Here is an 18,541-nt window from a genome sequence, read left to right as displayed (position 1 = left end):
GCCACAGCCCAAGCTCTATGTTGGCCCCTTTCAGTCATGGCTGGAGTGGCTGGGACACAGGGCACCAAGTCCCTAGGCTGCACACAGCATGGGACCCTGGGCCTGGCCCATGAAACTACTTTTTCCTCCCGGGCCTCTGGGCCTGTGGTGGGAGGGGCTGCTGTGAAGGTCTCTGATGAGGCCTGGAGACATTTCCCCCATGGTCTTGGGGATTAACATTAGGTACCTTGCTACTTATGCAAATTTCTGCAGCTGGCTTGAATTTCTCCTCAAAAAATGGGTGGAATAGTGGGAGACTTTAGTACCCTACTGTCAATATTAGATCAACAAGATGGAAAATCAACAAGATGGAAAATTAACAAGGTTATTCAGGACTTGAACCAAGCAGATCTAATAGACATCTACCAAACTCTCCACCCCAATTCAATAGAATATACATTTTTATTAGCTCCACATCATACTTATTCTAAAATTGACCACATAATTGGAAGTAAAACATTCCTCAGCAAATGCAAAAGAACAGAAATTCGTAACAAACAGTCCCTCAGACCACGGTGCAATCAAATTAGAACTCAGGATTAAGAAACTCATTCAAAATCGCACAACTACATGGAAACTGAACAACCTGATCCTGAATCAGGGTAAGTAACAAAATTAGGGCAGAAATAAATAAGTTCTTTGGAAACAATGAGAACAAAGACACAATATACCAGAATCTCTGGGACACATTTAAAGCAATGTGTAGAAGGAAATTTATAGCACTAAATACCCACAAGAGAAAGCAGGAAAAATCTAAAATCAATACCCTAACATCACAAAAGAACTACAGAAGCAAGAGCAAACAAATTCAAAAGCTAGCAGAAGTCAAGAAATAACTAAGATTAAGGCAGAACTGAAGGAGATAGAGACATGAAAAACCCTTCAAAAAAATCAATGAATCCAAGAGCTGATTTTTTGAAAAGATCAACAAAATAAACCACTAGCCAGACTAATAAAGAAGAAAAGAGAGAAGAATCACATAGATGCAATTAAAAAAATGATAAAGGGGATATCACCACTGATCCCACAGAAATAAAAACTACCATCAGAGCAATATAAACACCTCTACGTAAATAAACTAGAAAATCTAGAAGAAATGGATAAATTCATGGACACATATACCCTCCCAAGTCTAAACCAGGAAGAAGTTGAATCCCTGAATAGACCAATAAGTTCTGAAATTGATGCAGTAATTAATAGCTTACCAACCAAAAAAAGTCCAGGACCAGATGGATTCACAGCTGAATTCTACCAGAGGTACAAAAAGGAGCTGGTAATATTCCTTCTGAAACTATTCCAAACCACAGAAAAAAAGGGAATCCTCCCTAACTCATTTTATGAGGCCAGCATCATCTTGATACCAAAACCTGGCAGAGACACAACAGCAAAAGAAAATTTCAGGCCAATATTCCTGATGAACATCCTATCTTCTTCTGAGTCCTCCAAACCGTTTCAACCTCTGCCTGTTACCCAGTTCCAAAGTCGCTTCCACATTTTCAGGTACCTTTTCAGCAACGCCCCACTGTACTGGTACCTATTTACTGTAATAGTCCATTTTCATGCTGCTGATAAAGACATACCTAAGACTTGGAACAAAAAGACGTTCAATTGGACTTACAGTTCCACATAGCTGAGAGGCCTCAGAATCATGGCAGGAGGCTAAAAGCACTTCTTACATAGCAGCAGCAAGAGAAAAATGAGGGAGAAGCAAAAGTGGAAACCCCTGATAAACTCATCAGAACTCGTGAGACTTATTCACTATCATGAGACTAGCATGGGAAAAAATAGCCCCCCATGAGTCAGTTACCTCCCCCGGGAATCCCGTGGGAATTCTGGGAGATACAATTGAGATTTGGGTAGGGACACAGCCAAACCATATCAATGATTTTTGTACTTTAACCAGCTGAATGGAAGTACAATCTTGCCATATGCATACAATAATTGTTTGCAAAATGAGTAATTACAACATAAGGAAATAATTTTTACAAGGTTTGAAACCTGAAATGCAATCTATTATCATACATAACTAAAAATAGAGCCTCAATAAACAGATTTCCAGTTTTGAAAAAGCAACAATTATTTGTACTCCACATCGTCAGTTTTCTTAGGTATATTTATAAATACTCCTATGAAAAATGGAAAGAAACGCATAATGTAGATTGCTAATTTTATAGTAACAAGTTGATTTTGATATCCAACTTTTTTTAAATTATGAAATGACCTTTGACCTAGTAACAATGAAAAGAGGGACAAATACAGATAAATGATAATTCTTAGAATGAACTACTCAGCACCAATTCTGTTTTTCTTGATGGTAAATCATAATGCTCCCTTTCTACTCAGTTCTGCAATCTATAGGCATACCATAATTGTAATCAATAGATTAAAATATGTCTCTCTGTCCTATTCTGTATCTCTTGGATTTTTATCTTTGCAATAGTCAACTGAACCATCTTCTTGTAATACTCATGAACATGGAAGTCCATGTGAAGAATACAGTATGAACGTGCTCTGTCTCCTGAAGTGAAATCCATTTGAAGGATGTATTCTTTGGCTGTCTTCTGGACATGCCATTCTAATAACAGAAGCAAATTATTTTAAAACTTATTGGAATATTCAAATATTAACTGAAATAGAATAATATAATACACATCTATGTGCCCATCACAGAACTTCACTGATTATCATCATTTAGCCAGTGTTGAAGAAGCAAGTGCTAAACTTAGAACTGGTGCTGAGTAGTTCATTCTAAGAATTATCATTTATCTGTATTTGTCCCTCTTTTCATTGTTACTAGGCCAAAAGTCATTTCATAATAAAAAAAAGTTGGATGTCAGAATCAACTTGCGTTATTATGAAATTAGCAATCTACATTATGTGTTTCTTTCCATTTTTTGTAGGAGTATTTATAAAGATACCTAAGAAAACTGACAATGTGGAGTACAAATAATTGTTGCTTTAATCACAAGTGAAAAAAGATTCAGACTTCATGAAGAGCACTGTGCTATAATAAAAGAAGAAATGAGCACATGCTTTTTTTTTTTTTTTTGAGACAGAGTCTCGCTTTGTTGCCAGGTGCTAGGCTGCAGTGCAGTGGCTCACTGCAACCTCCACCTCCCAGGTTCAAGCAATTCTCTTGCCTCAGCCTCCTGAGCAGTTGGGACTACAGGTGTGTGCCACCACACCCAGCTAATTTTTGTACTTTTTAGTAGAGACAGAGTTTCAAATGGTGAAGGCGGGCAGAATCATTATGGGATGCAACATGGCAAAAGTAAAGAAACATCCAGAGGAAGACACCTTGCGGAATGACTAGAATGGAAGTAGGAGACATTTTGCAGGCCCCCTTCATCCTGCAGGGAGAACCAGGACCACAGCAGCTCTAGTTACCTATTCATCTTTAAATTACAAAGCTAAAATTTAGGGGTAGTAGAAAATCAGTTGGCTCTCTTACTTACAGAGTCTCTCCAGAATATTTCTTTGACATTGAGAAGGTGGAAAATGCAAACAAGTCATATACTTTAAAATGTAATTTTTGCTTTTCACATCTGCTTAAAGCCTAAGACGACTTTTTTTTTTTTTTTTTTTTTTGAGACAGTCTCTCACTCTGTCACCAGGCTGGAGTGCAGTGGCACAATCTCGGCTCACTGCAATCTCCTCTCGGGTTCAAGTGATTCCCCTGCCTCAGCCTCCCAAGTAGCTGTGACTACAGGCACACACCACCACACCTGGCTAACTTTTTGTATTTTAGTTGAGATGGAGTTTCACCACGTTGGCCAGGATGATCTCAATCTCCTGACCTTGTGATTTACCCACTTTGGCCTCCCAAAGTGCTGGGATTATAGGCGGGAGCCACCATGCCCGGATCCTAAAACCTCTTAATAAACTTCTACTGAAATACACATTTGTGGGATAATTCTACTATGTTTTAAACGTAACTGTTTCATAGTGTGTATACAGAACTCTATTTTTTTCCAACTGCAGTCCCCCACCCCCATTTTTTTTTAAGACTAGTCAAGTACAGTAGTGAGAAGAGGGGTTAGAGTAGAACAAGGAGTTCAATCTGTAAATGACTGTGAACAATCAATTGAGATAACTCACTATCTTTGGACCAGCCTGCAGTCTCTTCTTATCCAAATTTCTAACATGCTGTATTGTATGGGCCTGTTAGTAGTGGGTCAGTTAAAAGGAAGAGGGTAGGAGGAATCCTGCCTTGGCTGTCATCTGCCTTATTTTTTCTCAGACCAGGGTTTTTTTTAGGCCTACCTAAATTTTTCCTTTAGGTTTCTCCACTTGATTGGAATACCTCTGAGTCATTTTAATCATGTCTATAGTAGATGAAGAAATTAGGGAAGTAAGAAAAACTTGGTAATTTTGAAACAAAAACTTGAATCTGATTTTAATAGAGTAGTTTAGTTCAATATGGAATATCCTTTTATACTGAAACTTATTCTTTCATATAGTTTACTTGTAACCCTGACCTCATATCTGGTACTGAGTGACAAGAGGGTAGAAAAAGGAAGGCTTTTGAAAAAAAGGCCTTTTTACATGCTCTTTGGAATACTATAATATTCCTAATCCAACCCACTATCAGTAATAGAGAGGTTTTCCTAAGAGAAGCAAGTAATTTTTATTCACCAGCATTGTCTTTTATCTTGTACAATGGAAGACAGTGGGTTGGAGTTAGGGTGCAGAATTATAATCATGGAATAGAGCTATATTATCCTAAGGGAAATGAAAGTTAAATTTATTTCTGGCTTAAATGGTACCAACTCCTAGCTACTGGGAACCTAGGTGCAGATAAACTGATGAGTTTTGCAACCCCGAGCCATGAGGGAGAAGTGACAGTCATTTCAAGAGGTCATAGCCAGCCTCTGTAGAGGTTCTGTCTAAACCCTGAATATGTGTAAATTCATGAAACACTTGTTTTCTAACATGTTTACATATCAATGGGAGTGATTAGGGATAGGCTCGAGAAAGATTATCCCACAGCTAAATCAATATCGAGAATGATTATCCCATAGCTCGGCTCACTGAAACCTCCACCTCTCGGGTTCAAGCGATTCTCCTGCCTCAGCCTCCCAAGTAGCTGGGATTATAGGCACCCACTACCACGTCTGGCTAATTTTTCTGTTTTTAGTAGAGACGGGGTTTCACCATGTTGGCCAGGCTAGTCTCGAACTCCTGACCTCAAGGTGATCCACCTGCCTCGGCCTCCTAAAGTGCTGGGATTACAGATGTGAACCACCACACCTGGCCCTAGTCTGAAATATCTTGATACTCACACTCTACAAGCCTTTCCTCTTTCTGAGCTGTGGATTACCCAGACACCTGAATTTCCTTTTCAGCTATCATTCTTTGGAACCCAGACCTGGTAGGTGCATTATGGCAGCTTTTTTTCCTGTTAGCTTTACAGCCTCACAGAAAATCAAAATCATGTAAGCAGTAGTATATAACCAACATTTGGGCCCTAAAGGTACCCAAGCATATTTTAAGTCTTCATGGGACCCTGCAATCATCAAATCCAAATTTTTCATTTTATAGAGAAAAAAAGTGACCCAGGTGCAGTGGTTCATGCCTGTAATCCCAGCACTTTGGGAGGCTGAGGTGGGTGGATCACCTGAGGTCAGGAGGTCAAGACGAGCCTGGCCAACATGGTGAAACCCCATCTCTACTAAAAATACAAAAAAATTTGCCAGGCGTGGTGGCGTGCATCTGTAATCCTAGCTACTCAGGAGGTGGAGGCAGGAGAATAGCTTGAACTCAGGAGGTGGAGGTTACAGTGAGCTGAGAGCGTGCCACTGCCCTCCAGTCTGGGTGACAGAGCAAAACTTCATCTCAGAAAAAGAAAAGTGAAGCCCAGAAAAGACAGATCAGTTAAAGCTAGATAGTGGGAGAACAAAAAAAGTAGTCATTTCTGAGTCCCCAAGACCAGTGTCATCCTTTTAAACTAGACAATAAATGCTTAAACCTCATATTTTCAATTCAAGTCAACAAATATTTATGAAAAACCGAAGTAGTATTTGATCTAAAAGGGCTAGTCAAAGCTGGCCCATATTTAATATATTGGAATATCATTTCTGAAAACTGGCTACAGTAGGCAGAATAATGCCCCTCCCCCAGAAAGATGTCTACATCTTAATCCCTGGCACCTCTGAATATGTTACCTTATGTGGCAAATGGGACTTGCAGATATGACTAAGATGGGAAGATTATCCTGGGTCATCCAGGTGGGCTCAATCTAATTATGTAGGCTCTTAAAATTGGAGAACATTTCTGGCTGTGGAGATGTGACTATGGGTGAAAAGCACACAGAGATGCAAAGTTGTGGACACTGAAGATGGAGGAAGGGGGCCAATATCTACGAAGTGTGAGTGGCATCCAGAAGCTGCAAAAGACAAGGAAACAAATCTCCTGTAGTGCCTCCAGGAAGAAATGCAGCCCTGCTGACTCTTGATTTTAGAGACCCTTGTTGGACTTTTATGGAACTGTAAGGTATTAAGTGTGTGTTTTTAAAGACCCTATAATTGCAATAATTTGTTATAGCAGCAATGGAAAATCAACCCATTGGCACTGATCACAAACTCAAATTTCAAATTTCCTTTCTGATCCAAGTATCAACCCAAAAAGTAGGGATGTAAAACAGAACTCTGATTGATGAGGGCAGTAAATCTAGAATGTTCTCAGACCTGGGTACATGAAATGATCACTTTTTAATTTTGATGTAATTGCTCTTAGATGGGACCAGACATTCAGGTTTTTTTAAAAAAAAAAGTGTCCTGGCTGGGCGAGGTGACTCATGCCTGTAATCTCAGCACTTTGGGAGGCTCAGGTGGGTGGATCACATGGTCAAGAGATTGAGACCATCCTGGCCAACATGGTGAAAACCCGCCTCTACTAAAAATACAAAAAATTAGCTGGGCGTGGTGGCACATACTTGTAGTCCCAGCTACTCAGGAGGCTGAGGCAGGAGAATCGCTTGAACCTGGGAATCAGAGGTTGCAGTAAGCCGAGATCGTGTCACTGCACTCCAGCCAGGCAACAGAGCAAGACTCTGTCTCAAAAAAAAAAAAAAAAGGCTAGTTTGTGAGTTTCTACTACTGATAAAGTCTAATGTATAATCAAGTTCAAAACTCTATTCTAGGAACTAAAGAAAATAAGCATCTGAATTGCCTGTCAGGAATAACTTTGTTCTCTAATAGGTACCTAGGATTTTTTCTTTTTTTTAGAGACAGGGTCTCACTCTGTCACCCAGGCTGGAGTACAGCAGCGCCATCATGGCTCACTGCACCCTCAACCTCCCAGGCTCAAGTGATCCTCCTACCTCAGGCTCCCAAGTAGCTTGGACCACAGGTGCACACCACCATGCCCAGCTAAATTTTTATTTTTTGTAGAGGTAGGATCTTCGTATGTTGCCCAGGCTGGTCTTGAACTCCTGGGCTCAAGCAATCCTCCTGCCTCAACCAAAGTGCTAGGATCACACGTATGAGCCACTGTGCCTGGTCAGTAGCTAGAATTTCTTAGAAGACAAACACCATATCTTTACTCCCAAACTGGTACAGCTGGCAGTTTTATAGACAGCAGTCAGCACAGGCTGCCAAGATGAGTGAGCAAAGCTGTGTTTCATTAAAGTATTACAAGGTGTCCTTTAGATTTTAGCCAAGGGGCTGTGTACACAACGGCAGTCACCTGTGCCCCAACAGTTCAATGACTTTGAGAGCTGGTGAGGCTGAATATCTCCTCTCTACATAATGCATCAACCTGGGTGATTGGTACCAAGTCAGAAACCTGGGAATCAACCATTCCCTGCCCGCCCCCTCAACTCACTCACCCACATCTCTTCACTATTATTTTAATAAGTCTCTCTTTAAAGACCTTCAGCTGTTTTCCTCATCATCTCCTCTGCCACTGCCTTATATTAGACCTTGATTAATTTTTCCTTTAATTTCTGTAATTGTTCCTAAACTTACGTCTGTGCCCTCAACTTACTTCCATTCTGCAATACTGTGAAATATACATTTGGTCATAGTCCATTTCCTGACAGAAAACTCCCAAAACCCTTGGAATCTCTGGAATGGTAAGAGTGCCTTTTGTATACTAATGACATGACTGGTCTTTGGGGCCCCTGATAGCCTCAGCATGGGGGCTGGTCCTCAGAAAAACCAAGGCAGGATTAAAGTTTTGGGACTTTCAGCTCTATCTCCCAACCTTAGGAAAGAGGAGAACGGCTGAAGGTTAATCTGTTCACTAATGGCCTATGATTTAATCCATCATGCCTACCTAATGAAGCTTCCATCAAATACAAAAGGCTTGGGTTTGGACAGCTTCTGGATAGCTGAACACATGGAGGTTCCTAGAAGGTGGCTTGCTTGGAAAGGGCACGGAAGTCCGGCACCCCTTCCTGTGTACCTTGCCCTGTACATCTCTTGTCTGGTTGTTCCTCTATCCTGCAATGTCCTTTATAATGAACGGGTAAACATAAGTGTTTCCCTGCATACTGTGAGGCACTCTAGGAAATTAATGGAATGATTTAGGAAGGGTTGTGGGAACTCTGATTTATAGCCAATCAGTCAGAAGTACAGACTGCAAACTAGGGCTTGATCTGAAGTGGGGAACAGTTTTGTGAGACTAAGCCCTGAACCTACGGGATCTGACGCTATCTCCAGGTAGATAGTGTCAACAAAATTGAATTAGAGGACACCCAGATGGTGTCCACAGCAGAACTGCTTGACGTATGTGGGAAAAATCCCCATACATCTGGTGTCAGAAGTGTTGAGTAGCTGTGTGAGAGCAGGGAAAACACTTTTTTCCCTACATATAACCTATCTATTCAAATCCATCTTACTCTCTGGTGCCAGAGTGATCTAAGATACATAACTTATTATGTGACTTCTGCAGAAAATGCCTCCACAACTACATATGCCTTTAGGCTACAATTCAAATCTTCATAAGACAAGTCAGCTCCTTCATGCTCTCACCCTTGGTATCTGCCCCAAAGTGAACCTATAATTTAGGCATTCTCACTACCTGTGAATCCCCCATGAGTCATGCTTTCACACCTCTGTGACCCAACTTACCTTGTTTTCTTTGCCTAGCCAACTCTTCCTTTACATTTCTGCTCAGACATCAGAATACCCTGACTCTGCTCCTCCATTTACCCTCTCTGAGTACCCATACTTTCACTATCTGAAATTGCCTTAACTGTTGAATGCCTTTCTCCAGCACCATACACACATTCGTTGTTTCATCCCATCATCAAATGTGTTTTAGGTGCCCAAAATATTCCAGACACCGTTTAACACTTAGAGATACCAAACCAATCAAAGTCTATGCCCCTAAAAGAAGGAGAGGCCGTAAACAAGTACATATATCATTTCTGATAGTAATAAGTCCTTTGAAGGAATCCAAGATCAGGCAATCAACAGTGACTGGAAGAGAGGAACAGCACTAAATAAGACAGTCATGGAAGGCTGGCCCTCTGAGAAGGTGACATTTGAACTGAGGTGTCAGCCATGCAAAGATAAAGCATTCCAGGCAAAGGAAACAGCAAGTGCAAAATCATATCATATAAGGCCTTGCAAGTTCACACAGATTTATGAGCTTTATGGCCTGGTCTGTGTTAACCTGAAATCATCAAAAGGATTGGAATCCAGTTGAGTTTATTCAAGGAAAAAGCTGGGAATAGCCATCTGGGAGACACAGACTCCAGGGAAATAGGGTCAGTATTCCAAAGTTAAAAGTTAAATTCTTGCATATATAGGCAGAAAACAAAGAAGTTTAGTAGGTTTATAACATTTTCTAGAAGGCTAGTTTGTGAGTTTCTTTACTGTATGGCTTGTTTTCTTTACAGTTGGTTTCCATTTCCTTTCCAATTTAAAAGAGATATTTAACACTCCATCTTAACACAGTGTGATAGCCATGAAACCTTTGGATGAGAAACTAAAAGGGAAGTTAATCTATAATAAAAATCAATAGTAAGAGGGAAGGAGTCTTTCCTGGTGCCCTTTAGTCATTTGCATCATTTTGTAAAACAATGTAGGTAAGAAGAAGGCTAATCTATAATCATAGAAACAAAGGTTACAGCTTCCCAGGTTACAGCTGCTTGTCATGTGACTCAGGCCCCATAATCACATTTCTTTAAGGTTCAAAATAGTTTGGAGTTCCAACAGCTTAGATTTTGAATTACTTTTTTTCACACCTGTCTTATTCACTGCTGAATCCTCAGAGCTAAGCAGAGTGCCAGGACACAGCAGGTATTCCATAAATACTTGTGGAATGGAAAGAAATGGATAAAGTGTCTATTTTCTGGTTTACTTATCTATCTCCTCGAGAGCAAGGGCTCCTAACCTCTGTAAGTCTAGTGTTGAGCTCTATGCCTGGCACATAGAGGTGCTTAACAGAATTGCTGAGCAGCATATAAAAGATGTTTCTTCGGTACCATACAGCATATAAAAGATGTTGCACGAATACTCTATCTTCATTGGAGAAGATAAAATTAAATGGAAAGTATTCTTTAGGAATATGCCAGTGAGTTTATGCTAAAAGACAATAAGATTTTTGAATTGTTCCAGTGTTGTTTAGTTTCATAAAGTAGAAAACTGACATCTAGGCATTTTATAAAAGCAATCTTCTCAGGGCTAAAGGCCAGAGAAGACAGGAAAAATAGTATCTATAACTATTTTATATAAGTCAAAACCTTAGATGGATATTAATGTTGACATAAGCTCAGAAAATGACTTATTTGAATTCTAGTAAAAGGTCCCCAAGTTGATTTTCCGATACTGTTAATTTTCAGATGTCATCTATTGGGAAGAACATTTCTTTAGGTAGGGACTAGAAGCAAGCAGAAGTAAAAGGTTGCACAAAGGGAAGAAGACTATAAGGGGAGAACATTTAATCAAGCAGCTCTTCTAAGAAATGAGTAACTAATAAATTTTCCTCCCAGAATACCTGAATAAATACTGCGAAGGAGATCCCTAGCTTTCAGGCAAAATTCAGTTTCTGGTTTGATTTTATTTAGCTTATGAAACACTGAAAGACCACAGTACAAACAAAACAGATGTGGCGTCAAAAAAACAAATATACATAAAACATTCATTCTTTTTATAAGCTATACAAACTACCCCAAAGACCTGTGATTTGAAAAGAAAGTGTTCCTTAGAGAAGTCGGGATTTTGTACATGACTGAGATATGAGAAACATTTAGGGGTCATCTGGCAGACATGACAGCCAAAGTGACAAGACAATGAGAATAAAAGCAAAGCCAAAGAAAAGAGTTTTATGAAACCTCTACAGTGATAAGAATAGGAGACAACCAAAGTGATTGAGAGCTATCAGAAAATTAAGAGGGAAACCTGGATAATTACTGTGTCCAAAATAAAAAAAAAAATTTAAGTACAGGTTGAGGGTCACTTATCTGTAATGCTTAGGACCAGAAGTGTTTTGGATTTCAGATTTTTATGGATTTTGGAATATTTGCGCTATGCCAGTTTAGCATCCGTAATCCCCAAATCTGAAATCTGAAATGCTCTAGTGAATATTTCCTTTGAGCATCATGTCGGTGCTCAAAAAGTTCCATATTTTGGAGCATTTCTATTTTCAGAATTTTGGATTTGGGATTTTCAATCTGTATGTGTAGATGGCAGATGCTGCAAAGAAAAGGCTGCAGGAGGCTGGGAGGGATTGCTCATGCCTGCAATCCCAGCACTGTGGGAAGCCAAGGCAGGCGGATCAACAGGTCAGGTGATCGAGACCATCCAGGCTAACACAGTAAAACCCCCTACTAAAAATACAAAAAAATTAGCCGTGCATGGTGGCACATGCCTGTAGTCCCAGCTACTTGGGAGGCTGAGGCACGAGAATCACTTGAACCCGGGAGGGTGAGGTTGCTGTGAGCCAAGATCACGTCATTGCACTCCAGCCTGGCAACAGAGTGAGGCAGGAGAATCACTTGAACCTGGGAGGCGGAGGTTGCAGTGAGCCAAGAGCACACCATTGCACTCCAGCCTGGCAACTCCATCTCAAAAAAACAAAAAACAAAACAAAACAAAAAAACGCTGCAGGATTTGGCTAGGTTGTTGGTGATTTATGAGAAGGCAATTAAGTAGTGAAAACAAACCACACATTTAGAAAGTAAATGGGACAGAAATAGAGGTGGAGATCACAGACAAGATGTTTTTAAATGTTTGACAATACACACACCAAGAAAATAGAATGGTAGTTCATGCAAGACCAAAAGAACACTTCCAGGTATGTTTGAAAGCAAGAGGAAAGTGGCAAGAGATATTTAAGATGCCACAGGGAAAAGTGATAGGGACAGTGAGATCACAGAGGTAAAAGGGAATCATATTCTGTAGAAATGAAAGATTTTTTTCTTTAAAAAAATGGAAACTTTTTCTAAGAATAAGGCAAAAGACTAATAAAAAGGGAAGAGGGGTAGTGATCTATAAGAGTGATAATTAAATTCTATTGCCAATAATCATAAACTGTATTGTAAAGAATCAATCTAAATGGGATAACAGAAAGCAACTTAGTAATACAAAATGCATTACATGTAACAGTCAATAGGGAAATGCAAATTAAAAGCACAAGGAGATACCCCTTCAAACCCACTAAAATAATGAAAATGATAGACAATAACAAGTATTGGCGAGGATATAGAGAAATGGCTAAACTCCCTTTGGAAAACAGTTGGGCAATTTGTTTAAAAATTAAATATAAATTTACCATATGACCCAGAAATTTCACTCCTAGATATCAATCCATGAGAAATGAAAACATATATCCATACAAAGACCTCCATATGAATGTTCTCAGCAACCTTATTAACAGTAGCCAAAAATGGGAAACAACTTAAATGTCCACTGTAAACCCTGAATATCTGAGACAGGTCTCAGTTAATTTAGAAAGTTTATTTTGCCAAGGTTGAGAATGCATGCCCATGAGACAGCCTCAGGAGGTCCGGACGACATGTGTCCAAGATGGTCAGAGCAGTTTGCTTTTATACATTTTAGGGAGACATGAGACATAAATCAACACATGTAAGATTAACATGGGTTTGGTCTGGAAAGGTGGGACAACTCAAAGCTGGGAGGCGGCTTCCAGGTAATACATAGATAAAGAGACAAATGGTTGCATTCTTTTGAGTTTCTGATTAGCCTCTCCAAAGGAGGCAATCAGATATGCATTTATTTCAGTGAGCAGAGAGGTGACTGAATAGAATGGGAGGTAGGTTTGCTTTAAGCAGTTCCTAGCTTGACTTTTCCCTTTAGCTTAGTGATTTGGGGGCCCCAAGATTAATTTTCCTTTCACACCACCTACTGATGAATAGCTAGACAAACTGTGGTATATCCATATACTGTAATATTATTCAGCAAAAACAAGAATGAACTACTGATATATGCTATATAGCATGGAGAAACCTCAAAACCATTATGCTAAATGAAAGAACCCAAACACAAGAGACCAATATTGTATGATTCCATTTATATGAAATGTCCACATGAGGCAAATCTCTAGAGACACAAACTGTATTAGTTGTTGCCTGGGGTGGGAGAATAGGAATGAACAGTTCATGAACATGAAAGATCTTATTAGGGAGACAGAAGTGTTTTAAAACTGATTTATAGTAGTAGATGCATAAATTGGTAAATTTAATAAAAATCATTAAATTGATCCTTGAAGTGGGTGATTTGTATGGTATGTTAAATACCTAACCAACAAAGAAATGGAAACATATCCATGCACATGGATAGGTAGATTCAATATTGTGAAAATGACCATACTACCAAAAGCAATCTGTGAATTCAATGCATTCCCATCAAAATACCACTGTCCTTCTTCACAGAACTAGAAAAAACAATCCTAAAATGCATACGGAACCAAAAAAGAGCCCACACAGCCAAAGCAAGACTAAGCAAAAAGAACAAATCTGGAGGTATCACATTACCCGACTTCATGCTATACTATAAGGCTACAGTCACCCGAACAGCATGATACCAGTATAAAAACAGGCACATAGACCAATGGAAGAGAACAGAGAACCCAGAAATAAAGCCAAACACAGCCAACTGATCTTCAACAAAGCATACAAAAACATAAAGTGGGGAAAGGACACCCTATTCAACAAATGGTGCTGGGATAATTGGCAAGTCACATATAGAAGAATGAAACTGGATCCTCATCTCTCACCTTATTAAAAAATCAACTCAAGATGGATGAAAGACTTAAATCTAAGACCTGAAACCTGAAAATTCTAGAAGATAACATCGGAAAAAACTGTTTTAGACACTGGCTTAGGCAAAGACTTCATGACTAAGAACCCAAAAGCAAATGTAACAAAAACATAGATGGGACTTCATTAAACTAAAAAGCTTCTGCACAGCAAAATAATAATAATCAGCAGACTAAACAGACAACCCACAGAGTGGGAGAAAATCTTTGCAAACTATCCATCCAATGAAGGACTATTATCCAGAATCTACAAGGAACTCAAACCAAGTAGCAAGAAAAAAAAAAACAGTCCCATCAAAAAGTGAGCTAAGGACATGAATAGACAATTCTCAAAAGAAGATATACAAATGGCCAAAAAACATATGAAAAAATGCTCAACATCACTGATTATGAGTGAAATACAAATCAAAACCACAACACAGTATCACCTTACTCCTGGCAAGAATGGCCATAATCAAAAAATAAAAATGTGTTGGTGTGGATATGGTGAAAAGGGAACACTTTTACACTGCTGGTGGGAATGTAAACTAGTACAACCACTATGGAAAACAGTGTGGAGATTCCTTAAAGAACTAAAAGTAGATCTACCATTTAATCCAGCAATCCCACTCCTGGGTATCTACCCAGGGGAAAATAAGTCATTATACAAAAAAGATACTTGCACATGCTTGTTTATAGCAGTACAAATCACAATTGCAAAATCTGCAAAAAATACCCCTAGGTGTTGTCTGATCATCCTGGCCTACCTTCAGCAAGAATCCTGTTAGGTCTGTTTAACCAGAATTCCCTCTTACCTTGATGTTTCCTCCTAGGAATTTTCCATCTACTGACCCCACTCTGTTCCTTGGTATATATTCCCTCTTAGTATTGTTGTTTTCAGAACTGAGTACAGTTCTATAATGAAGTCCCTTCCTTTATTGCAACAGTTCCTGAGTAAAATCTATTTTTTACTGCTTTCTTTACTGTCTAGCTCTGGTTTTAACACTATGTCCAATTTTACATAAAAATCCTTTATCACATATACCACACTTTGAAACTGTAGCACTGTGAACACCTAAGCTGAAATGGTCTCTTATCCCTCAAAATTAAGATTGTAAAAGTATTAAACAGTGAAAAAAAAAAAAAACACTTTGTTGCCATTGGCCCTAATTCTATATACTCCAAATATAAACAACTGTAGTGATTATGTCCATTTAAGATTCTCTGCATTTCCTTTCTGCATACTGGGAATTTATTTCTATAAACGCAGTAAACAAGTCAATGAAAATTTTACTCATTGCATTTTGGAGCCAAAGCGCACCTCAGAAAATCAATTTCTAACTGCTGTCTTTGTGGAGGTAAAAAACTGAAGTTTGAAAGAATTTAACGGTCTTACTACTATATTACAGGAGACATGAGATGCAGTTATTATCCATGTTGATTTTTTAGTGATTTAAAATCAACACTTGAAAAATGGCCGAACCATCCACATGTATAGTAAAACTACTATTTCCTTTGACTTAAATCTGGAACTTTAAAATATGAAACTTTAAAAGTGCATTAACTTTTTAATCAGCTGCATCATACTGCATCTAGTAAAATTCCCTGCTTTTTCATATGAACTGCTAAGACAGGTTTCTGTATCTTGTGACTACAATTTTTAGTTTTTTCATAAGGTCTAAGAATTATTTTCCTCTAGAGTAGGGTTTTAAAATTCTGCTCTCCAAAACATCCTTCTGCCCCTAAGCCTGTGGTGGAGAGTGAAGGAAGGAGAATAATTATAAGATCAAGTGGACTGAGTCTGGATCCTCAATCCCCTGCTTCAAGCAACACAACTCCTCACTTACCGTATCTGCTTTATACAATGGGCTTCAGAGCAAGATTTAATTGAAAGATTTCTCTTTTAAAGTTCAAAAACTACTGTTGTAAAGTAATACCCATCTCACATTTTTCTCTCTTCTGTTTTCTTTTCCATCATATTGCTGTCTTTCCCTCCTTTTGTTTCTCTGCCTCTTTTTCATTTTTCCTATTTGCAACTACACTTCCTTCTAGTTATTTTGCTTTTTTAAAAGGATAAAATTCAGTGGTTTTTCCCTCTCTACACAACCCAGATTTTTTAAAAAAAGAATACTGTATGATTATATGAAGGACTAAAAACATTGCTAAGAGATTATTCATAGAAAATTCTGAAATTTATATTAAAATAGCCAAGAGAATATCTTAATTCACTTTCCAAATGCAGTATTAAAAAATACTTTCTTGCTGGGCATGGTGGCTCATGCCTGTAATCCCAGAACTTTGGGAGGCTGAAGCAGGTGGATCATCTGAGGTCAGGGGTTCAAGACCAGCCCGGCAATGTGGCGAAACCCTGTCTCTACTAAAAATATAAAAATTAGTTGGGCATGGCAGTGGCCACCTGTAATCCCAGCTAATCAGGAGACTGAGGGAGGAGAATCACTTGAACACAGGAGGTGGAGGTTGCAGTGGGCTGAGATTGTGCCACTGCACTCCAGCCTGGGCACAGGGCAGGACTCCATCTTAAAAAACAAAACAACAACAAAAAGAGAACTTTCTATTTTAAGACCTACCTGTGATAACAAAATACATTTGCAACTTCACCTTAACTTCATAATATCTTGTGGTGTATGTTAAATTGATAATTAATCCAAGCTCCACATTTAGTGCTTTTATTGCACTAATGAAGTCTTTTGGTATAAACTTCTGGGTTGGAATAAATCACTGATTAACTGTCTATGATAAAAAATGAAAAATAAGGTTACAAAATACAGATTAAATGTTAACATTTAACATAGCACAAACAAGGAAGAGAAAAAACATAAGACAGTAAAAAGAATTGGTGAAAAATTTCATAGCATAAAACCAGTGACAAAGCTTTTAACTAACTAGCTGTACAAAGAACCTAAACATATTCACATCCTTTGTCTCAGTGATTTCATGTTTTGGAAATTATCCTAAGGCAAATATCAGAAATATCGGGGAAAAAAAGTTTGGGCATAACATTCACTGCATCATAATGTATAATAGAAACACATTGGAATATCATGTAACTGTTAAAAATCACATTTCTCAAAGATTATTATTTTTAAAAATGATGTCTCACTCTGTCACCTAGGATGGAGTACAATGGTGCAATCATAGCTCACCGTATCCTTGAACTCTTAGGCTCAAGGGATCCTCCTTCCTCAGCCTCCTAAGCAGCTAGGACTACAGGTAGGTACCACCATACCCAAGTATTAAAAAAATTTTTTTTTTAGAGAGACAGGGTCTTGCTCTGTTGCCCAGGCTGGTCTTAAACTTCTGGATGCAAGTGATCTTCCCACCTTGGCCTCCCAAAGTCCAAGATTAGAGGCATGAGCCATCATGCCTGGCCAGAAAGACTATTTAATAATAAGGGAAAATCCTCAAAATGTTACATAAAGATCACATCACAAAACTTTTACATATAGTGTTATTCTGATTTTTTTTGAAGGGCTAGGGAGAAGAGAAATGGTGTCTTAAAGAAAACATATCATTATTTTAACAGTGGAATTTCAGTTGTTTTTCTTCTATACTCATGTATTTTCCATTTTTTTTCTATTTCCAACAGAAACTTTCTGTAAATGCTGCTGTCATTACAGGATAAACTTCAAATCTACTGTGATTATTTAAGGCCGTATACACACACACTTCTCCATATATTGAGCCTTTCACCACAGATCCTACCTGCAAACACTCTCCAGTCTGGCAGGTCTCCTTAGAGTCCAACAAATACATTAAGTTTGTTCCTCTTTCTGTGTCTTGTACCTTTCCTTAGGCTCCTTGACCATCTAATCAGGGTTTCTCAACTGGGCATTAATATTTGGGATGAAAAATTCTGTTGTGGGGCTGTCCTGTACATTGTGGGACGTTTAGCAGCATCCTTGGCCTCTGTCCGCTAAATGCCAGTAGCACCCCCTCCCAAATCACTCCAAGTTATGACAATCAAACATGTCTCCAGACATTGTCAAATGTCCCCTGGTGGACAAAATCACCCCTGGTTGAGAACCACTGATCTAACTCCTACTCTCACTTCAAGCCCTAACTCAAGTCCTAGAAGAAAGCTCCAGCCAACATAACCCATAGCCATCTCTCCCTTTTCTAAACCTATTTGAAGTGGTTTTTTGTTTGAATGACTAATTTTTTCCATGTTTCTTGACTATAGGTTCCAACAGAACTAGACTGCATGTACATATCTTTATAACTGAAATAATCTAGGTCAGAACATATATCATTTACTAAAAATTCCAAATAGTAT

This window comes from Aotus nancymaae, unplaced genomic scaffold (genome assembly GCF_030222135.1).
Source record: "Aotus nancymaae isolate 86718 unplaced genomic scaffold, 86718_ANA_hifiasm-v0.15.2.pri h1tg000010l, whole genome shotgun sequence".
Lineage (NCBI taxonomy): Eukaryota > Metazoa > Chordata > Mammalia > Primates > Aotidae > Aotus > Aotus nancymaae.
The sequence above is the reverse complement of the archived record's forward strand: the minus strand, read 5'-3'. Positions refer to the sequence as shown.